This window comes from Lucilia sericata, unplaced genomic scaffold, assembly GCF_015586225.1.
Source record: "Lucilia sericata isolate MDLA Ls3-8-SP2 unplaced genomic scaffold, ASM1558622v1 Contig000368F_arrow, whole genome shotgun sequence".
Lineage (NCBI taxonomy): Eukaryota > Metazoa > Arthropoda > Insecta > Diptera > Calliphoridae > Lucilia > Lucilia sericata.
Genome location: NW_023994387.1, coordinates 184,711 through 210,310, shown reverse-complemented (window position 1 = coordinate 210,310; position 25,600 = coordinate 184,711). Strand labels below are relative to the sequence as shown.

The 25,600-nt window shown below is 31.6% G+C and overlaps 1 long non-coding RNA gene across 1 annotated transcript; it reads left to right on the top strand.

The window, feature by feature from the left end:
- Window positions 1-22,797: 22,797 nt before the first annotated feature.
- Window positions 22,798-23,148, top strand: LOC119604186. The gene is made up of 2 exons (XR_005231482.1): window positions 22,798-22,948; window positions 23,030-23,148. It is a non-coding gene; the product is annotated as an uncharacterized LOC119604186 (long non-coding RNA).
- Window positions 23,149-25,600: the final 2,452 nt, after the last annotated feature.

Below are 25,600 nucleotides of genomic sequence, written 5' to 3'. Positions count from 1 at the left end.
TAGTCTAGTCTATAGTCTAGTCTATAGTCTAGTCTATAGTCTAGTCTATAGTCTAGTCTATAGTCTAGTCTATAGTCTAGTCTATAGTCTAGTCTATATAGTCTAGTCTAGTCTAGTCTAGTCTATCGTCTAGTCTATAGTCTAGTCTATAGTCTAGTCTATAGTCTAGTCTATAGTCTAGTCATAGTCTAGTCTATAGTCTAGTCTATAGTCTAGTCTATAGTCTAGTCTATAGTCTAGTCTATAGTCTAGTCTATAGTCTAGTCTATAGTCTAGTCTATAGTCTAGTCTATAGTCTAGTCTATAGTCTAGTCTATAGTCTAGTCTATAGTCTAGTCTATAGTCTAGTCTATAGTTAGTCTATAGTCTAGTCTATAGTCTAGTCTATAGTCTAGTCTATAGTCTAGTCTATAGTCTAGTCTATAGTCTAGTCTATAGTCTAGTCTATAGTCTAGTCTATAGTAGTCTAGTCTATAGTCTAGTCTATAGTCTAGTCTATAGTCTAGTCTAGTCTAGTCTAGTCTAGTCTATAGTCTAGTCTATAGTCTAGTCTATAGTCTAGTCTATAGTCTAGTCTATAGTCTAGTCTATAGTCTAGTCTATAGTCTAGTCTATAGTCTAGTCTATAGTCTAGTCTATAGTCTAGTCTATAGTCTAGTCTATAGTCTAGTCTATAGTCTAGTCTATAGTCTATATAGTCTAGTCTATAGTCTAGTCTATAGTCTAGTCTATAGTCTAGTCTATAGTCTAGTCTATAGTCTAGTCTATAGTCTAGTCTATAGTCTAGTCTATAGTCTAGTCTATAGTCTAGTCTATAGTCTAGTCTATAGTCTAGTCTATAGTCTAGTCTATAGTCTAGTCTATAGTCTAGTCTATAGTCTAGTCTATAGTCTAGTCTATAGTCTAGTCTATAGTCTAGTATAGTCTAGTCTATAGTCTAGTCTATAGTCTAGTCTATAGTCTAGTCTATAGTCTAGTCTATAGTCTAGTCTATAGTCTAGTCTATAGTCTAGTCTATAGTCTAGTCTATAGTCTAGTCTATTGTCTAGTCTATAGTCTAGTCTATAGTCTAGTCTATAGTCCTAGTCTATAGTCTAGTCTATAGTCTAGTCTATAGTCTAGTCTATAGTCTAGTCTATAGTCTAGTCTATAGTCTAGTCTATAGTCTAGTCTATAGTCTAGTCTATAGTCTAGTCTATAGTCTAGTCTATAGTCTAGTCTATAGTCTAGTCTATAGTCTAGTCTATAGTCTAGTCTATAGTCTAGTCTATAGTCTAGTCTATAGTCTAGTCTATAGTCTAGTCTATAGTCTAGTCTATAGTCTAGTCTATAGTCTAGTCTATAGTCTAGTCTATAGTCTAGTCTATAGTCTAGTCTATAGTCTAGTCTATACTAGTCTAGTCTAGTCTATAGTCTAGTCTAGTCTATAGTCTAGTCTAGTCTATAGTCTAGTCTAGTCTATAGTCTAGTCTATAGTCTAGTCTATAGTCTAGTCTATAGTCTAGTCTATAGTCCAGTCTATAGTCTAGTCTATAGTCTAGTCTATAGTCTAGTCTATAGTCTAGTCAATAGTCTAGTCTAATCTATAATCTAGTCATTAGTGTAGTCTACATTCTAGTCTATATTTTAATCTATAGTCCAGCCTATAGTGTAGTCTATATTGTAGTCTATAGTCTGGTCTATAGACTAGTCATATTCGGAGTGTCCCGTTGTATATGGGTTCAATAGGGTTCGCCCTATAGCCATAATAATTACGTGTTTCAAATTTTATCGAATTGTTTTCAAAACAATATTCAATTAAATAAATTAAGCTTTTTTTAATTTTATTGAAAAAAAAAAAACAAACAATGAGAAATATACATTTAAAAAACCTCGTGTTTTAGTCCGCCTACAAAATTATTGAAATGAAGTTGGACCTAGTTCTGAATTTTTTGTGTTTATATGAATTTAAATCTTGGAATTTAACATCAAGACAATTTGAATTGTTATGTTTTAAGTGAACTCTAGTAAAAATATTACCACGATTTAAGAATTAAGCAAAAAAATTTAATCGAAGTCGACACTTCGCAGTTTTTTAATGGAATAATTGGCACTTTTATACAGTTGCATACTCTCCAACCTGAAAAGATAAAATTTGAAATAAAAACTCGTTGAAAAATACTTATATAATTGACACACTTCCTGGATGTTTTCAATAGGTAATAACTTAATTGTGATAGCATAACTACAGCAAGAACAATTTCAACTGTCAATACGAATAGGGAATTTAAATTTACACGAAACATGCCACAGATTTGTATTTTAGGTCTTAGCGTTAACCGTCCTAGAATGAATCGTTCTACCTGAAAAAGCAAAAAAAAAATGGTTTAAATAAACAAGAAGACCAGCTCTATATCGGAGAGCTATATATGGGGACTAGATACTATAATGGTCTATATACATATAAATTATCTTTGTTAAATTACATTATTATATTTCTGTCTTTAATATATTTATGAATTTTAAATTAAGTTTCAGAAGGCACCTTATATAGGGCTAAAGTTACCCGATTTTTATACCCTCCACGACCATCAGTGTTATATGTAACTATGTCATTCCGTATCTAACACCAAGAAATATTCATCTGAGACCCAACTATATTCTGGATCCCCATATAAGATTCTGAGTCGATGTCCGCCTGTCTGCCCCTATACAAAGGTACATATTCTCGGAAATGGATTTATTGTTAGTAACTGCATCCAAAATTGTATAGATATAAATATAATATTAATAGAAATCATATTACTAACTTAGATCTGTATCAGTCCATAATTGTTTATAGCTCCCATATCGGGTCCACTTCCGAAAATTTAGAAATAGATATTTGAGAAAAATTCGATATTAATATGTTTTGTATATATGTATCACTCTTGATCGATCCATGACGTGTCATACATCCCATATAAGGCCCACTAACGATAACCACACAAACGGACATATTTCATTATAACTAAATAAAGTTATCGTTATGAATGTGTTTAATGTATATATAAACCACCCGGATCGATCCATAATTGGCCCTTCATTACTACATAAAGATTTCCGTATAAAATTTGTCATGATTACGTTAAATGTATATATAAATAACCCTGCTAAAGTTTATCCGTATCGGTCCATAATTGGTCACACGTCCCTTATAAGGTCCACTTCCGAAAATTTACAATTCGCTATAGTTCTCATATAAGGTCCAAATATGTATATTAATTTACGTGAGCAATTTAAAACCAACCTCATAGTTTTTCTTTCTAGCAGTGTATTCCAATAAAATTATATCTGTTGCTCTCATCGTCTCACATATTCGATCACAAATAAAATAATATAAAAACATTTCGATGTACAAAAGCAAAATCGAAACTATATACGGACTTATCAAAAAAAGTACTTTAAAACCAATAACTAAAGTAAGTGCCATTGAGGTAAAATAAAATGTGGAATTCATCAGCAGTAGACCAATGAGTGCCCAAAATATAGATGGACCAAAGATGGTATTCACTTGTCCCACCAACACCGATAGTTTAAAATAAATATATCCAAATGGCGATTCTACTCGGTCATGTTTTAGCTGTACATTTAGTTTTGTAAGACATTGATTGATATAACATAAAGTTAGTCCATGGTGCAGCATGATATTTTCTATCATACCGGTTGAATAAGTGTGCAAAAATAAGTTAAATACATCATTCCAATCAGCCAGGATCAAAGCGTAGATAGTAAATGATAAATTAAACAAAAAGCGTACATTCACTATGATGATATTGAACATTAGAACTTTGTCCATTTTATTATATTCCTTTAAAATTTGGTTATTTTTAAAATATGTTTTCTGCAATACAGCAATAGATTTCAAACATTTTTCCAAGGCCTTATCGCCTTTAATGTGCCATAAGTAAAAACAACGCATAAATATAGACGAACAAAATTTATAGCATAAGCCATAAGCAATACGACTTGAGTATTATGTTGAACTCCATATTTATATATTATTATATCACTGGCAGAAAGGACAACGAACAGAAGATTTTGGAAAAACACGAAAATCTTTATAAACTTAAACGATTTCACGAGACGTCCATCAATATCAAGCCAAACTGTGACCCAACCGTTTATACCATGACAGAGTCTTAAACGTAGCAACCAATTAAACCAATGTGTCATCATAATGACAGTTAAAAACAAACTAGGAATTCATTTGTTAGTATTTTATCAGTCCTTATTATAATGGAATATTTATGTATTTTATATCAAATTAATTTGCTATAACAATTAATTTTACTTTAAACTCTTGAGAAATTTATCGCCACTCTATCGAAACATATAAACATGTAATTAAATAACATTTTATTATTAATTCCATTTTAATCATTTACACACAGCCATTGACAATTAGGACGATCTTAGAGGGAGCCTTACCCCAAAACTCTCCCAGAGTGCGAGAGAATTCCATAAGACCACTTGGAATAATGAAAAAGTAGGCATAAGTACAAAGAACTTATCCCATAACCCTAACTAGAGTAAGACAACAGAAATTTCCCAAAAATATGCAAGTCTGAGGTTAATACGATGGAATGTATTCTAAATCGATTCACAGGATTACGCGGACAATTATACAAAATTTGACGTGCGGATTCAGACGAATATAGAGCATGTGGCGAGGACAATAAAATTATTATTCTGAATATAACATCCCTCAAGAATACTGATTGGAAAATTCTTAGGAATTACGTTCCGGAAACTATGTTTCTGAACATCGGAATATAATACCTTCATATGTATATCATTATATAAGGTTTCCTAGGTGATTTTCTTCTTTTCCTTCTAATTCCTCCAATTTTAAAAAATCCCGTCTTATTGGAAGGATTTGGCGTAGGCCAACTGCCAGTCCAAATGTCAACTCTTTGGCTTTAGGCGTGCAATGATCAATCTGTCAGTCAGTGTGTCAGCAACGTTACAATTCTATGTATAAACATACATAAAAATATAATGTTATTCTCATAACATGTGCGGTTTTTTCATATACCCTACAGCATTTACCCTATTAATACAAATAACATTGCTCTTAAAAAAATTAAATCAAAAATAAATAAACATATTCCACAACAATTTATTTTGCGAAAAAAGAAACTGTAGGGTTATATAAAATCGAACAAACTCCTATATATCCATTTTGATATACATAGCTAATACTATATAAGAGCAATAATTTTACTGCAGTTCCAGTTTTAATTAAAAAGAAAAGATGAAAAATTTCGGTGTAATATTCATAATTGCTAGTATTCTTAATGCTATAAGGGCGGAGCTACCAATTGTAAGTTTTTTATTAGGTATTTTTTGAAATTTATTCAATTCTTTTCAATTTCTTTTTTTTTATCAAGGATATCAAGGGTGTACCCCGAAATTTTGGATATTCTGACAATCTTCAGATTGATATCGGTTAACGGTTAAAATATATTTTTTTTTATAAATTGCTATTGCAGAAATGAATTTTGTTTTTTCTTAATAAATTAAATACAGTTATTAACATTCAAAGACGATTCTTAACATTTCCAAATTTCAATTTCATTTTGAATATAGAATAGAGTATAGAAAAGACTTTAGCATAGACTATAAGTTAGACTATAGACTAGACTATAGACTAGACTAGACTTTAGACTAGACTATAGACTAGACTATAGACTAGACTATAGACTAGACTATAGACTAGACTATAGACTAGACTATAGACTAGACTATAGACTAGACTATAGACTAGACTATAAACTAGACTATAGACTAGACTATAGACTAGACTATAGACTAGACTATAGACTAGACTACAGACTAGACTATAGATTAGACTATAGACTAGACTATAGACTAGACTATAGACTAGACTAGACTATAGACTAGACTAGACTATAGACTAGACTAGACTAGACTAGACTAGACTATAGACTAGACTATAGACTAGACTATAGACTAGACTATAGACTAGACTATAGACTAGACTATAGACTAGACTATAGACTAGACTATAGACTAGACTATAGACTACTACTATAGACTACACTATAGACTACACTATAGACTACACTATAGACTAGACTATAGACTAGACTATAGACTAGACTATAGACTAGACTATAGACTAGACTATAGACTAGACTATAGACTAGACTATAGACTAGACTATAGACTAGACTATAGACTAGACTATAGACTAGACTATAGACTAGACTATAGACTAGACTATAGACTAGACTATAGACTAGACTATAGACTAGACTATAGACTAGACTATAGACTAGACTATAGACTAGACTATAGACTAGACTATAGACTAGACTATAGACTAGACTATAGACTAGACTATAGACTAGACTATAGACTAGACTATAGACTAGACTATAGACTAGACTATAGACTAGACTATAGACTAGACTATAGACTAGACTATAGACTAGACTATAGACTAGACTATAGACTAGACTATAGACTAGACTATAGACTAGACTATAGACTAGACTATAGACTAGACTATAGACTAGACTATAGACTAGACTATAGACTAGACTATAGACTAGACTATAGACTAGACTATAGACTAGACTATAGACTAGACTATAGACTAGACTATAGACTAGACTATAGACAGACTAGACCTATAGACTAGACTATAGACTAGACTATAGACTAGGACTATAGACTAGACTATAGACTAGACTATAGACTAGACTATAGACTAGATATAGACTAGACTATAGACTAGACTATAGACTAGACTATAGACTAGACTATAGACTAGACTATAGACTAGACTATAGACTAGACTATAGACTAGGACTATAGACTAGACTATAGACTAGCTATAGACTAGACTATAGACTAGACTATAGACTAGACTATAGACTAGACTATAGACTAGACTATAGACTAGACTATAGACTAGGACTATAGACTAGACTATAGACTAGACTATAGACTAGACTATAGACTAGACTATAGACTAGACTATAGACTAGACTATAGACTAGACTATAGACTAGACTATAGACTAGACTATAGACTAGACTATAGACTAGACTATAGACTAGACTATAGACTAGACTATAGACTAGACTATAGACTAGACTATAGACTAGACTATAGACTAGACTATAGACTAGACTATAGACTAGACTATAGACTAGACTATAGACTAGACTATAGACTAGACTATAGACTAGACTATAGACTAGACTATAGACTAGACTATAGACTAGACTATAGACTAGACTATAGACTAGACTATAGACTAGACTATAGACTAGACTATAGACTAGACTATAGACTAGACTATAGACTAGACTATAGACTAGACTATAGACTAGACTATAGACTAGACTATAGACTAGACTATAGACTAGACTATAGACTAGACTATAGACTAGACTATAGACTAGACTATAGACTAGACTATAGACTAGACTATAGACTAGACTATAGACTAGACTATAGACTAGATTAGACTATAGACTAGACTATAGACTAGACTATAGACTACACTATAGACAAAACTATAGACTAGACTATAGACAAAACTATAGACTAGACTATAGACTAGACTATAGACTAGACTATAGACTAGACTATAGACTAGACTATAGACTAGACTATAGACTAGACTATAGACTAGACTATAGACTAGACTATAGACTAGACTATAGACTAGACTATAGACTAGACTATAGACTAGACTATAGACTAGACTATAGACTAGACTATAGACTAGACTATAGACTAGACTATAGACTAGACTATAGACTAGACTATAGACTAGACTATAGACTAGACTAGACTAGACTATAGACTAGACTATAGACTAGACTATAGACTAGACTATAGACTAGACTATAGACTAGACTATAGACTAGACTATAGACTAGACTATAGACTAGACTATAGACTAGACTATAGACTATACTATAGACTATACTATAGACTAGACTATAGACTATACTATAGACTAGGACTAGAGACTAGACTATAGATATTACTATTGCCTATACTATTGACTATACTATAGAAAGGACTAAGACTGACTATAGACTAGACCTATAGAATAGTACTATAGACTAGACTATAGACTAGACTATAGACTAGACTATAGATAGACTATAGACAACTATAGACTAGACATAGACTAGACTATAGACTAGACTATAGACTAGACTATAGACTAGACTCTAGATAGACAATAGATAGGACTATCGACTGACTATAGGACTAGACTATAGACTAGACTATAGATAGACTATAGACTAGACTATAGATAGACTATAGACTAGACTATAGACTAGACTATAGACTAGATATAGACTAGACTATAGACTAGACTAGACTATAGGACTTCGGACTATAGACGATGACGACTATTAGGACTAGACTATAGACTAGACTATAGACTAGACTATAGACTAGACTATAGACTAGACTATAGACTAGACTATAGACTAGACTATAGACTAGACTATAGACTAGACTATAGACTAGCCTATAGACTAGACTATAGACTAGACTATAGACTAGACTATAGACTAGACTATAGACTAGACTATAGACTAGACTATAGACTAGACTATAGACTAGACTATAGACTAGACTATAGACTAGACTATAGGACTAGACTATAGACTAGACTATAGACTAGACTATAGACTAGACTATAGACTAGACTATAGACTAGACTATAGACTAGACTATAGACTAGACTATAGACTAGACTATAGACTAGACTATAGACTAGACTATAGACTAGACTATAGACTAGACTATAGACTAGACTATAGACTAGACTATAGACTAGACTATAGACTAGACTATAGACTAGACTATAGACTAGACTATAGACTAGACTATAGACTAGACTATAGACTAGACTATAGACTAGACTATAGACTAGACTATAGACTAGACTATAGACTAGACTATAGACTAGACTATAGACTAGACTATAGACTAGACTATAGACTAGACTATAGACTAGACTATAGACTAGACTATAGACTAGACTATAGACTAGACTATAGACTAGACTATAGACTAGACTATAGACTAGACTATAGACTAGACTATAGACTAGACTATAGACTAGACTATAGACTAGACTATAGACTAGACTATAGACTAGACTATAGACTAGACTAGACTATAGACTAGACTATAGACTAGACTATAGACTAGACTATAGACTAGACTATAGACTAGACTATAGACTAGACTATAGACTAGACTATAGACTAGACTATAGACTAGACTATAGACTAGACTATAGACTAGACTATAGACTAGACTATAGACTAGACTATAGACTAGACTATAGACTAGACTATAGACTAGACTAGACTACTAGACTAGACCAGCGGTTCCCACCGATTTTTACTTCGCGGACCCCTTGAAGAACTTATTTAATTTCGCGGACCCCCATACATATTTTGATATTCTATTGTTCTAAATAATTGTTCATCCGAAAATTGACCTAGTCCATTAATCCCTAGGTCTAATAAATGTAGAGATGTCATATCTATAAAATATTCCCGTACATTGAGAATATATAACATTTCAGATAGGTTTTCAATTGCATGTTTTGAAGATAGAATGACTTCACTGTTGATATGTTAACATGGTGTTTAATTTTATGATCGTGAGATCTTTCATATTAATTTTTCTTCAAGGTAGCGAAAAGGTTTCTTTATCAAATATTGTCACATGTGCTTAAGGAGTCACGTTTCAAAAATTTGTTGCGATTGCAAAGGGTGAACTGAGTAAGTGAGCTAAGTTTTCGGGAAAATAATATAAGAAAGTTCTTCTATGTTGTTGCGTAATGCGTTATCCGCATAATATATGATTTGAACTCTTTGTTAAAGTACTGTGAATTTGGAACTTAAATTTGAATTTTAAAATACCAACGAATTATTTTACTTCATGGTTTTTGGCTACATATTTACGGATTTTCTGATGTTAATTTAATAATATGTATTGGTCGACAAAATCAAGTTAAAATCTGTGTATCACGTCGGATTGGAATATTTATAAAGAGATGCATAAAGCGTCACCTCTGTTTTGAAAATATATAATTTTAGTCCTTTCAAACAAGAACACTTTTGCTTACAATTTGATAAACTTAAATCTGTAATAAGCTTGTCTTTGAATTGAACTTCATACTCCGGAATACCAGTATCCCTAATTTAATTGTAAGGCAGAGTATTATTTGTCTGAAATAAAAACCATTATTTCAGTACATACACGCAGAGAAAAAACATGGTTCAAAATGGTTACTGCAACTATCCCATGTTTACTGTAACAATATATTGTTTTCAAAAACATATAATTGTTATTGTAATTATATTTTAACAATATTTAAGTTACTGTAAACATTTTCATGTTCCAGGCAATTATAAATTTGAGTATAATTCACTGAATCATAATTATTTTTACAACAACTAAATACTGATAACAAAGAAAACATATTCTGTTATTAACAACCATTTAAACTTGCAAATAACCATAATATGTTATGTTATATAACCATTGTATGTTATGTTGTTATAAAAAACCATTATATGTTATGTTGTTATATGTCTGCTGATACATCAACAAATTAATACAACAACAAAACAACGTTTGCTCACAGAGATTACTTTTTCGTGTGTGTTTTTTACGCGACAATAAAATGAATAATTCTCATTTGGTTTATAGCATTAAATGTATAAGTATTTCAGTTCGCATAGAATAATAATAAGTGTGCTAAATATTGTAAGTATGTAATCTTTATTTATATATATATATTTTTTTTACTTTTTTTAGAAACTGTAATTTTACTGCTTCAGTAAAATTTATTTTGATTTCGATACATAGTTTTGAACGAAATTTTGAACACATTGGATCATAATATTATGATGAAATAATTTTAACGGTATTTAATCATAATATGATATTTTAAATTTGTTACAATAACGATATTATGTTAAGACTACAATCATAATTTTAACCATAATATGTTGCTCTTGGAACATGGTTACCACAACCATGTTTTTTCTCTGCGTGTATACAGGAAATAAAAATTACAAATCACGCAATACTTTACTTTATAAAAGTTATACAATAAATTTGTAGGGCCTAGATAAACAACCGAAAAAATAAAATTCAAAAAGTCACCAAAAAATTTGGGATTATTGCACAAAAATTGGAGATAATTGTACATACATATAAAAGAATATTGTCTATTCATGTTTTTTTCGTTCGTCTTCGCGGACCCCCTAGGATTTTACTACGGACCACTAGGGGTCCGCGGACCCCCATTTGGGAACCGTTGGACTAGACTATAGACTAGACTATAGACTAGACTATAGACTAGACTATAGACTAGACTATAGACTAGACTATAGACTAGACTATAGACTAGACTATAGACTATACTATGGACTAGACTATAGACTAGACTATAGACCAGACTATAGACTAGACTATAGACTAGACTATAGACCAGACTATAGACTGGACATAGACTAGACTATAGACTAGACTATAGACTAGACTATAGACCAGACTATAGACTGGACATAGACTAGACTATAGACTAGACTATAGACTAGACTATAGACTAGACTATAGACTAGACTATAGACTAGACTATAGACTAGACTATAGACTAGACTATAGACTAGACTATAGACTAGACTATAGACTAGACTATAGACTAGACTATAGACTAGACTATAGACTAGACTATAGACTATACTATGGACTAGACTATAGACTAGACTATAGACCAGACTATAGACTAGACTATAGACTAGACTATAGACCAGACTATAGACTGGACATAGACTAGACTATAGACTAGACTATAGACTAGACTATAGACCAGACTATAGACTGGACATAGACTAGACTATAGACTAGACTATAGACTAGACTATAGACTAGACTATAGACTAGACTATAGACTAGACTATAGACTAGACTATAGACTAGACTATAGACTAGACTATAGACTAGACTATAGACTTGACTATAGACTAGACTATAGACTAGACTATAGACTAAACTGTACACTATAGACTAGACTAAAGACTAAAATAGAAATGCTTATGCAACTAAGGAAATAATGAAATGTTTTATATTTTAAATAAAATGTATGTCCTATGTTGTGATCTTAGGAAACATACATTTGTTATAACATCATTATCTAGGTATAAATATGTTTTATTAAAATTTTGCAGTTGTTTATTAAGTTCTATGGTCCACATAATTATATCATATCATACACCAAAATGGATTATTTTGCTTCTTGTCTGAAAATACCAGTATTTATAACGCCTCTTACATTATACTGAAAAATATATAATTACATAATTAAAAGTTAAATTCAACAACAAACAAAAAACGTACATTTCCTGGAGCTCCTTTTACACTGGTAGCAGTGTCAGAGTAACCAGTGTTTAAAACGCCTTGCACGTTATACTGAAAATAATCATTATTATTTAAAAGATATTTTAAAAATTCAAAAAAAATTACATTATCTCCATTTCTGGAAAAAATGCCAGTGAAACCATTAACGTCTTGAACATTATACTGAAAAATTAAAAAATACTCTTAAAAGTTGAAAAAAAAATATATATAAAATTACATTTGTGGGAGTTTTTCCCCTTACACTGGCAACAGTGCAAACAACTAAAAAGATTAAACTAATTATAATCATATTTTATTCACGATCGAATGAACCTTTTCCGCTATAGAAACTTATTGGAATAATGTTGAATATTAATTTCTTTATAACTTTTAATATATTGATATTTTACCCTACATCTTTCTAGATGGATTGATTATGCATTTTCCAACTAAGTAATATATCGAGTCGATTCTTAATCTTACTAATTATCAGGTTAATCTTAACATAATAAATATAGTGTCTAGGAAATTCGTTACAAGCGATCTATTACTATAATTTGGCCATGGAGGTAGGTATTAAATATCTAACTTGTTGTTTTTAAAAACAACTTCCAAGCGTCGTGAGACCGTTTCTACCAATTTATGTAATAGTTCTGGCGTTATTATGTCCCATTCTTCATGCAAAGCAACCGTATGGTATTTTTAGAGGATAATGAGTGATTTAAAAGTTGTTCTTGAAAATGGAGTTTAAGTCCAGACATTAACTCCATTGAAAATTTGGTGAAAGAAGATACTTAGTGTTGTAAATGATCAACATTTTCACGTACCAGGTCGTGGATCGTTTTTCTGTTGAAAAATAAATTGAATGGGTTGTAGCCCCATTTTGGTGGTACTAGCATGCAAATTCTGCTCTAAAATTGACAAGTGGACCTTCTAGTCTATAATTACAATAATAAGTTTTAGCGGTCCAACACCGTGGACGGACACAGAACCCCAAAATATGGCAGAGCAACTTGGGTCCTTTACAGTTGGTTTTAAGTTAGATAATTCCAAGGTATCTCCAAGCTTTCGCCATATCATTTGACGACCATTTGAGCTAAAAATATTATATTTGTTCTAATCGTCGAAGATAACCTCCTTCCAGAATCCAATATTCTTACTTATGAGTCTATATGCGGAGTCAAGACTCTTAACATCGATTAACTTCGATATGAGCGGTTTCCACCTTGGTACTTGACCATGCAAATTATTGCTCCCTAGTATTTTGCGCACAACTTCGACACTAATTTTTATTCACAGGACTGTCCTGAGTTCGTTGTTAATTTTTGGAACTGATAGATGAAGGTTCCTTCGGTATTTCCTCAGTATTTCTCTGTCGTCCTGTATTGACAGCAGTTTCGGACGACTTGATAATGGTAAATACTCGATGGAATTCTTTGTTCCATGCGTGTAATGACAAAATATATTTGTCGATGGGAATCTATCAAACATTTCCTATATGTATTTAATTGATCGGCCTTGATTATACAGATATAAATTAATTTTTTAGTTTGAATTGATCAACACTTTTTTTTGAACATTTCAAGCGCTTACACTGGAAGGATTTACAACATAATTATGCAAATTTCCAAAAAATTTTTTTCTTTTTTTTTTTTTTCTTTGCATTAATTAACAGTTTTAAACTATTATAAACACTAGTTAACAATATTATTTAAGAATTATACATAGTCACATAAACGTGCACTCAAGTATAACTAATATAATCAATTTGTTTTGTTTTTACAAAATTTGTAATTCAATTCATACTTCAAATGAAGAGTATATTAAACCTTTTAAATTAAATGTAATGAAAAAGTTCTAAAAACATTACGTTTATATTGACAGATTTATGTTATATGGTCAAAATGATAAAAAGAAGTGAATAAATATTTTTTAATTTAACCACCAAAATTTTTTGGTTTTGATTTTTTGCGAAAAATAAAAATCCATGTCTGATATACTTGTATCATGTCTAAAATTTGAAGGATTAATTTCCTCATTGTAGTTAAATGCCTTTATATTGGCTCTTCTGTAATAATGATAGAAAATTGGTATGCCATTGGTATTTTGTATGTAATTTGATTTATCCAGGTATACAAATGCCTCTGGTGGTACAAAACCATTTAGCAAAGTTGCTTTAATATATTCTTCATTTGTATAATACGGTGCCATTATTAAATTATTTTCAATACATAATGTACATTTTGATATATTATTTCTAATTAAATTAATAATAAAGTTATCTATTCTTATAATTTTTGATATATTATATAATTTTTTGTTTGATATATATTTTATAAAATTGGTTTGATGAGATCTATATAAAGAATTGCATGCTCTTAAACATTTTCTTTCAAAAATCCTAATTTTTTCCATATACGATGGTGCAATGTTAAACCATATTGGACAGCCATATGTTATAATTGGTCTAATTAAGGATTGGTACATAATTATTTTGACCCTAGGTTTAATATATTTTGAGTAAAATAACGATTTATATCTAAAAAATGCTTTTCTGGCTTTACTAATTGTTTCATTTACATGGTTATTAAAGTATAAAAATTTGTCCAAATGGACACCTAAATATTTAACAACATTTTTATTTGGTATAGAAATATTGGACAAATAAGATTTAATTTCAAATTCTTTCCAATGTTTTTTAATATTACTATTGCATTTATCTATTGGAGGTCTAAATAAATAAACAATGAAAAAAAAAAAAAAATTTCCAAAAAATATAATGTTAAATATTCCATATAACCACTACCTGAATAATAGGTTAATTAATGGGCAATAAAACACGTGTTCAAGGATTCTAAAAAAGTTCTGAGAAAAAATTCGAAAATTTTTGCGCAGTACCTGAAATGACCCTTTTTGGGGTTTTTCCATTTTCTTGGAAACTATTAATGAGTTTTTATTACTTTTTTCTTGTATTTCGTAAAAATAATATAAATTAATAAAATTTCATTAAAAATTTTAAATACTATTATTATTTTTAAAGTAGCATCATAATGTGTGTATCCAATTATCTTCAAAATTGCGACCTGTAGTTTGATTACAAAGTTTACATGGACAGACAGATGGGCGGATATGGCTTAATCGACTCAGAAAAAGATTCTGAGCCGATACTGAAAGGTGGGTTAGGACCTTTAATTATATACGTTACAAACATCAGCACAAATCCAATATACCCTCCCCACTAAAGTGGTGTAGACTTAAACGATTTTGGGAATCATTATAAAACAAAAATTAAAAGATTAAAAAACACGCTTTTGGTTTACATACAGATTGAGTCGGTATAATATACATACATAGGTGTACATTTTTGAGACCCATTTCGAAAAGATTGTGGATTTTTTTTCACAAAATATACTGTGGGCAGGATTTTAAATCGCTGGTAAGGAACTGAGGGATTAAACTAAAAATCATTGAAATTTTCCCAGCAAAAACATGATTTTTCTCGCCCATATTTTTCATTCAGCTCTCAATGCATCGTACGGGTTTGCGTTCATCAGGATGTAAACCTTTCGGTTAAAAATTTCATACGATCCAATATGGTCTTGGATTAGGTAAACGGTAATATACTTCTGTTTCTGTGTTTCCCATATAGAACCCCAGGCTCACTTTATCCCCAGTTTAGAACAGATTTCTTGATTTTCTATCTGTGATCAGTGTTTCCGACATTTCCGACATATTCTGTATTGAGTATGCGATCGGAAACATCTAATCTTTGTGTATATCATTCCAATGTGTCCATTGATGAAGTGTCTATAACGGCCTTGGGGACTTTACCAGTTATAAACTAGAAAGTCCACTTTTATAGATTTTCGTTTTATTAGGGTGCTGCGTGTGAGCACCGAACGAAAAAGTACCAAAATGACCCGATTTATATTTATGTTCTTACTTACTCCGGGCTCTACATGCTTAATTTCCCGAACGGATTCGGATTTCGCAGGTATCTGCGTTCTTCAGACAGACGGTCAGAGTGACATGGCTAAATCGAAATCTATAAGAATTCAGAATATACATATGTACATATATACTTTATAGGGTCGAAATATTATACTATATATTCGCACGATGGTATAATAATTTGTTATAGAAATTCTAATTTTAGAAAAAAAAAACCGCACAATTTTCCAATATGAGTTAATTTATTTACATATATATATTATTTTATACACCCACAAGTACAAAACAAGTAAGAAAGTATAGTCGGGCGTGACCGACCATATGATACCCTACACCAGTTATGAATATTAATGTTATTTATTTTTATTATTTATTATTACCTTGTGCCGATACATTTAAGAAATTTATGGATGAAAAACTAATTTTCTGAAAGAGGCTTTATATGGGGTCTAGGGGCAAATATGGACCAAGCCCGATAAAATTTTGTGAATATATTTATATAATATTTATTTGTGCTGAATTTCATTGCGATATTTGTGTTTATAAGTTAATTTTGGAAATTCAAGTAATTTCCTGAAGGGGACTTTGTATGGGGACTAGGGTCAAATGAGGCCCGATCGCTTGTATAAAACTTAGTTGTGCCGCTTTTTATCGATATACAGGCCTATTTAACATAATTATGAGCTCAGAAGGGGGGTTCTGTTGTATGGGGGTTAGGTGAAATAATGGACCGATTTTAACCATTTTCTATAGGCTTCGTCCTTGGGCCAAAAAAAGCTAAATTTCATCCAATTATCTTGACCTGTACCTTGCGCACAAGGTTTACATGGATTGGCCCAGAAAACGATGGATATAGGACGTATATTTTTGTATGTTACAAACATCAGCACAAACCCACTAAAGTGGTATAGGGTATAAATATAGGTTTACATGGATTGGCCCAGAAAACGATGGATATAGGACGTATATTTTTGTATGTTACAAACATCAGCACAAACCCACTAAAGTGGTATAGGGTATAAATATATGATGGTACATATCTTGATTTTCTTATTCCGTTTGTAACGCATAAATTTATAAGTAGGAAAGAGCCTAAAAGGGATTGATATTTTTCTCAAATATTCTTTGATTATAAGGTTTGTTTGATATTGAAAATAGGCAATAATGGTACACAATTTCTACCACCCCTCCATATAAGTAGCCTCCCGGAATATAGTGAGAAATATATTGATTATGTTAAATTTCTTCCTAGCCAACATATAAGATCATCTTCAGAAACAAATTCTCAAAGAGATTGGTCTATATATACGACTTCTTCTGAATGGACAAATATAACACTTTTCTTCTAAAGTAGCGCAAAAAACGACTATATATAAAATAGTATAAAAGAGAAGAATATAAAAGAGACTTACAACAGTATTTCCATAAATATTGTGGTAGAAAAAAGTGATTTGATCGTATAGAAAACAATATGAAACTGTTGCAATTATTTTTTGTGATCGCTTGCACAATTTTGGTCGGCGCGATCGCTGAACCAGTAAATGTAAGTTTCTATTCTTGGTCTTTTAATTTAACATTCAATTAATATAGAATTTCTACAGTATTCAGCAAAGAATGTCGTTAACACGGGTGTTCTTAAACAAGATAAACCTCCTTCAGGTGGAAATAATGTATGTTATTAACTTTTGTTACTTAATTTAGCTTTTTCAATTAATATATTCATTAAATATTTTCAGTTGGTAGAAAATGTTGTTAACACTGGTGTTATTAAGCAAAAAGGAAGTCCAGATAAGAAAAACGTATGTAAAATTTTTTACTTTATAAATAACTTTTTAATAAATTTTGGATCTTTTTTTCAGAATGTAATTGCAGACATTGTTAACCACGATGTTATTCATCAATAAAGATGAATAACAATGAAAACAATTGCAAAGTGAAATAAATTAATTTTTTTTTCAATTTTGTTAAATCTTAAATAAATGAATAATGAAGCATACTTTTTACCCTCAATATATATTTTATACATACACTAGCTATACCTAGTGTGCTTCGCTACCCTAGAAACAATATAAATAATTTAATTTATATGGGAGATGCAATGCCTGCTATTGATGGTTTACCCAATACAATACATCCAACATTTGAGGATTCTTGTTCCTATATATTCCTACATGTAAAAAATGTATATAATTCATATGGGAGATACCATGAACGTATTGCTAGTCCGGTTATTATCAAATTGATCACATGGATTTCAGTGTTAATCGTGCAAAATTTGAGGATTTCGGCTATAATGGTTTCCAAGATATACGAATTTTTGTCTTTAATTCATATGGGGAGGACCACGCTCCCGTAATCCGACAATTTATTAGAGAAATGTTTACTCGAATGTCAACTTTTTTCGTGAGCATTCTAGCTCCAAATCTTTTCCGATATACGATTTTTTTATTTTATTCTTATGGGCGCCAATTTATTAGGTGAATACTAACATCGATGTCAAAATTGTTTCTGCAAAATTTGAGCTTTCTAGCTCCAATAGTTTCCCCGATATACGAATTATTGTACTTAATTCATATGGGAAGTATCACGCCCCATTTTTCTAGTCCTCTGATATTTATCTTGAATATTCATATTGATATCAAAGTGATTCGGAGGAAATTTGAGCACTCCAAATTTTATAGTTTCCCAGATTTATTTTAATACGCCCACTATTTCTTATCCGCCCATTATTGCACAAAATTTTCATATTGGCACGTAAGTTTGGTATTGGCTAGCAATATAGGCGTGAAATGTGCCACATCCACTATTGCTAGTTCGCCCATTTTTTCACCCAGTTTTCATATGTATGTGTCAAAGTTGTTAGTGCAAAATTTGAGGATTCTAGCAGTACCAGTTTCCGAGATATACTATTTTTAATAGTTATTTAGTAAGGGGGCGTGGCACTTCGTCCACTTGGAATTTTAAAATAAAAGGTGGCCTTTTTTCCTTCTAGGCATACAGGAACACACTGTGAAAATCGGTTTCAAATGGGTCACTTGACATGAAATTCCCCATATATAGATATATAATCCGATCATATATTTTAGAGTGGCCTATTATTAAGCCCCTATATGGGTCCTAAAATACAACCATCTTTAAATAATTTGTTAGAGAGAGAAATGATAAGACTAATAAAACCATTTGCGAAACAAACTTAAAGACTTTGTTATAATAACATACTTCCAATTTTTACCAATAAACTATGTACTGGCACTTAAAAAGAATTACCTCATCTGTGGTTTGAAACTGTCATTATTATACCTTTCACTTTCGTGAAAAGGGTATATGTCCATCTGTCTGACTGTCTTTCTGTCCATCTGTATGTTTGTTAAAATCTATTTTCTGAAGACATCAAATATTTGCGGGACCTAAATCATTAACAATTCCGACATGCTTTCGGGAAGTTTCCTATTTAAAATCAGCGAAATCGTTCCATAAATAGCCGAGATATGAGCAGAAATAAAAAATGAGATGGAAAATTGTGTGTTGGAAAATAAATGCTGATGGGATATTACTAATTTGTAACTCTGGTACCAAGGAGTATTTTTTGGTACTTTTTTGTACTTTAACTGATTACTTTTTGAGTTTTCTATAATATTAAACCTAGAAACATAATATTAAGCATGTAGAGCCCAGATTAAATGAGAACCTATAAAAGGGACTTTGTGGTACTTTTTGGTTATTAAGTTGTACTTTTTGAGTTTGACTGTGTGACGTGTGACTGTTTTTAACACACAATGATGAAGGGTACATAAGATTCGGTACAGCCGGGCTCTTATTCTATAAATTATTTATGATATATATTAGACTAGCTAAACTGTATATAGGATTAAACCTTTTCGTTTACCTTTGCGTTTTCTAACTGGTATTTTTTGTAAAAAAAATACGTAATAATGGTTTTCGCACAGCCGGGCCCTTATTCTAGAAATTTTTTATGGATTAAACGTTTAAACCCGCTTATGACTTCTAAGCTGCTAAATGTATAAAAAACCCAATAGAGTTTCGGAGGCCTATGACGCTGCAAAGATAAGTCCATGATATGGTAAACGGTAAGTTCTAGGGGTTCAATTTTCATGATTTCCAGGTATATGAAGCTGAGACGCAATCATGACTATCACATATGGAAATATGGGTTTGATATACTACCGTTATGAAAGACAGATCCTGCAAGCCGATCTAAAGGCAATGTTGAAGTGAGATACAAGAGTCTCAGTGTAAGCGATTGAACCGACCAACAATCCCTCATGACTTGAACAACAAGTGGTTTAATCGCTTGAACAATGTGAGGTTAAAATTTCTATGAACATTGCTGGAGTAAGAGGTCCTGCGAAAAGTTGTTGACGATCTCGCACGAAGATAAACTTGCTGTTTTCGTTGGTGTCAAATGGAGAAACATATTAACATCTATTTTGTATATCAGGTACTAGCATACCCTGGGTGCTTCGCATTCAGCAAGAAGCTTGTATTTTTAGTTTCATTCATTTAGCTTCCACATTATAGAAAATTTCGAAAGTACTAAATGAAAAAAAGTACTATAAAGTACCTCTAATAGATTATCATTTAATCAAAAATTTTATGTTTCTATGTTCAATATTATATACAATTCAAAAAATATAATTTGATGAATGAAAAAGTATCAAAAGTCCCTTTCAGTAGATTCTCATTGACTAAGGTCCCTACATTTTAAATTTTATTTTCAATATCTATGTTCAATATATCAATATCGTAAAAATATCAAAAAGTACCATCGGAAAAACGAAAAAGTACAAAAATCTCTCTCAATAAATTCTCATTTAATAAGGACCGTGTGTTCCGGTTAACCAGTATAAGGAATCTAAAAGGTATCATTTGAAGAATGGAAAAGTACCAAATAGATCCCACTTACAGAATATTATTCAGTCAATACCATGTATGTTAAAATTAGAGTTCATAGGTTGACTATTTTAAAAAATTAAAAAAGTACCATTTATGAGATAAAAAGTACTAAAAAGTTCCATTTGAAGAATAGAAAAGTACCAAATAGATCCCACTTACAGAATATTATTCAGTCAAGACCATGTATGTTAAAATTATTGTTCCTAGGTTGACTATTTTAGAAAATTAAAAAAGTACCATTTATGAGATAAAAAGTACTAAAAAGTTCCCTCTTAAAGAATCTTATTAATTATCATTTGGGTTTGGTTTCATATTATTCATAACATACAAAGAGTATCATTTGAAGAAAGAAAAAGTACCAAAAGTGAAATAAATTTTACCTATGTGGAAAGTACTAATAAAAATAGTACAATTTTTCACTTTTTCGCTTAGAAATATACTTTTTCGAGAAGTAAGTTTACAAAATGTTCCGTATTTATATCTATATATAACAGATAAAACTCAAACGATTCAAATCTGCATTGATTTGTTCCAGAAAAATAGTGCTTTCAAAAAGTACCAAACAATTTAATCGAATTTGGTCCTATATAGGCCATAGTACTCGAATTCCAACAGCTTATTTTGTGTGAGTAAATAAACTACTTTTTCATATTTTATAAAAATTGGTTCAATGAGTTTGAATAAAATTAAATTTCGCGTATTTTTCCTTTTTTAGTACTTTTTTCCCCAGTGAAATAGAAAAAATTTGATTACAATAAATATTACAGAGTTAGTCCGTAATTTAATAGGAATAATTCAATAAACCGAAAAAGTTTTCTTAATGAGCTAAAAAAAAAAAATACCATAAATACAGTTTTCTCCCTTATACACCCAAAAAGGAGTGAATTTTAAAAAAGTACGAAACAGGTGTCTCATAATTTTGGGAGATGTATCCAAAATATTTATAAACATTTTATTATGTTAATTAGTTCAAAACTTATAAAGGGCCAAAAAAGGTACCAAAATCACCTTTGTTACACATTTTTTCCCCTTAAAAGTACGAATTTCAAAAAAGTACCAGACACCCATCTGCTCATTTTAAGAGTAGATAAAGGTGCATTTAAAATTTTTCATGTATCACTAATATTGTGTAAGATAATTAAGAAAACCTGTTTTACCCGTTTTTTCCCCTTTTTACCCGTAAATGTACAAATTTCCAAATATCACTCCTTAGTGGACCTACATAACCAAAAACACATCTATTGTCAAAATTTCATGATTCTAGGTTCAGCCGTTTGGGCTGTGCGATGATGAATCAGTCCGTCAGTAACGCTACTCTTTTATATATATAGATTATATAAAACCATAGTCTTTGATAAAACTATACATTTATTTGTGGTTAAATCGTATAAAAATATATTAAATAAAAAAAAAACGTTTTATTTATGAATCATGTTAAATTTCCGAATCCATAAAAAAACTCGCATAAAAAAAAAAAACATATAAAAAGGATATGAATTTGAAAAATATACAACAGTTCCAATAAGCTTCCTAGCGAAAAAGAGTTATTCATTCGATCGTGATAAATATGAAACTAATGAATTTATTCCTTGTAGTCGCTTGCATTGTTGCTAGTGCTATGGCTTTTCCCTCAAATGTAAGTTTATAATAATTTCTTTTTTAAAGCATTTTCTAAATACATAATTTTTTATTATTTTTTAATATTAAATATTTTCAGAATAATGCTCATGGCGTTATTAATTCGGGAATCTTTAGTCAAGTACATGTAGGAAAATAATAAAAATTATTACCTTCACATTTGTGACACTAATAAAGATTAAAATATATTTCATCCAATTTTTTTATTTGTACTTTTATCGAAGGGTTAATAGTGGGATTATGTTAGGTTAAAAGTATTTAATGATATTCGAAATATACATAGGATAATATCGGTTATATTGTGTTCGCACATAGAAAAACTATATTGTAAAATCCTTTTACAGTGATTTATGAAAAGAATTATCGATCGATGTTGAGAAATTTAGATTCATATATGTAATTCCTAAGAATTTTCTAATCAGTGGTCTTGCTGCCTCACCTCCCAAAATATTTAGTTCTAATTTCAACGAAATCAATTGGTTTGAAAGAAAACTGTTTGTCCAACTTCGATTAGTTGTGTCCGTATATCAGTGCTTCCATGCAGAAATCATACTAACCTCGAAACTTACTTCTGGGAAGTCTTTGCAAGTATGAGCAGTATTTGATTTTGCCACCCATGTTTCATGACTAAAGGTTGTCTACCTTCTCATTACGTGCATGATTATGGAAAACTAATAACGAAAGCATCAAAATGAGAATGAGATCGTATCCTCAAGGGACATTGGTTGACGAGCAGGAAAGGAAAAGTTCTCTAAGTCAATATTTGATAAACATGTACCAAAAGTTATTGGAAACCGTACCCAGCACATCCAATATGGAAGCTGTAAAAAACAAAGGATCCAAGCGAAACCACTCTCAGACTAAGATTCACCGGGTATACTGAATGTCGGAGTGCTTTACGTGAACACCTGCCTTAAAGGCATAACTTTACTGTGGTCTTTTTCATCTACACGGTGAGCTTTTTTGACGACTCATTACCGCTCCATTTTGTATACGGTTCTGCCGGTCCATGTAGAAGCATTTTCCTCGAGTTGGTCCGTTGCTTAACTTCCGAGATGCAAACATATCACTTCTGTTTACAACCAAACAGATGGGATGGCCTCTGTTGAGTCGGCAACAGCAACTAAATACGTAATCGGTAGACCGTAACACGAAATAAGACGGGGACTTGTTCTTACTCACAGAAAACACATTGTGGTAAATCTGGCATGAACAGAGTTAACCCTGAACATACTCGGACAAGGAAGGAAAATTCAATAGTATCACTTGTATAATATACCTTACATCCATCACCATTCAACCCAGCATACTTCTCGTTCATAATCTGACTCACTCATTGAGAAAAACATCAGATACACTCACTCTAGGTATACGGATTGGTGAGGTCCCACATTCATCCCGTATCATATACACTTAACAACAACTCATTTCCAACTTAGCTTAGTCCCACAGTCACTCCTTTCTGGGGTAACTGTAGTCTCGACAACAGCGCCAAACTTATCCAGAATATTAAAATTTACTGTGCATCAGTCCTTTAACCAACGTTATCTTCCCGCAAATTTGGGTTTAAACCACAGCCACTATGTGCGCCTCGAAGGGACCTCTCCAATAACTGAGACAAGATAAAGTCCGAAACTCTGACCTGTGGAATACCGGGTCCCGTAGTATCAGATTTGGTCGAGGATACATTTGATCATCACAAGTTTTCAGTCCCGGCAGATTAGAGTTATTGGTAGGACTTCTTTTCCTCGTGATAGCCATAACACAAGAAAGGTTAAGATTTTTCAAGGTAACATACTACCGAGGAGAGGGAATTGAGGATAATCAAATGCACATGGACTCAGAAAATGTAAAGCTAATAAAAGTGACGATTAAAGTGGTTTAAGCTTATAACTGAGGAAATTTCGCTGAGGAAATTCCAATGAGACTTAATGCTCGTATCTGGTTATCAATGCTGACTACCGAAGCACAAAAGATGTTGGAGTGCTTGAAGCTTCAAAACCCCAACATAAACGTGGACGTCATCCGGTCTGAATAAAACGCAGATCATACATGACCTCCCTATCGTGGATTCGGACTCCATTGAGCTCAATAAAATTTGCTGTTCTTTGGGGTTAGGAACGCAAGGGTAATGTTGTTGATGACATGATGGACAAATGTTCTCTAATGATTCAATTAAGGCAATCCAGGGGAACAGAGGAGTGACCAGTACCTCTATAAATTGGTGTCATATATATCCTCGGCCTTTCCATGGAATGATTTGACCTGGGTACTATGAGAATCAGAAGCATGAAGGACAGAGTTTCGAACTTTGGCTTGTCCTGTTTATTGTAATGGTCCCTTCGGGGTGCACGTTCTGGCTGTGGTTTAAACCCTAACTTGCCGGAAGAGAATAATGGTTAAAAGACTTATACACCATGAAATCTATATTTCTGTATAAGTTCGGTGCTGTTGCCGGAAAAGACAACAGATACCCCACAGAGGAGTAACTGTGGGACTAAAGCTTAGAATGTATTGGTGTTAAATTAATAGGCAGAATGAATCAGGTGTATATGGATCTAGCCATATAGACGTATGAATTTGTCGAATGATTTTTCTTGAATGTGTCGTATAAATGTGAAGTGTGCTGCGTCGAATCGATTTTCGACTT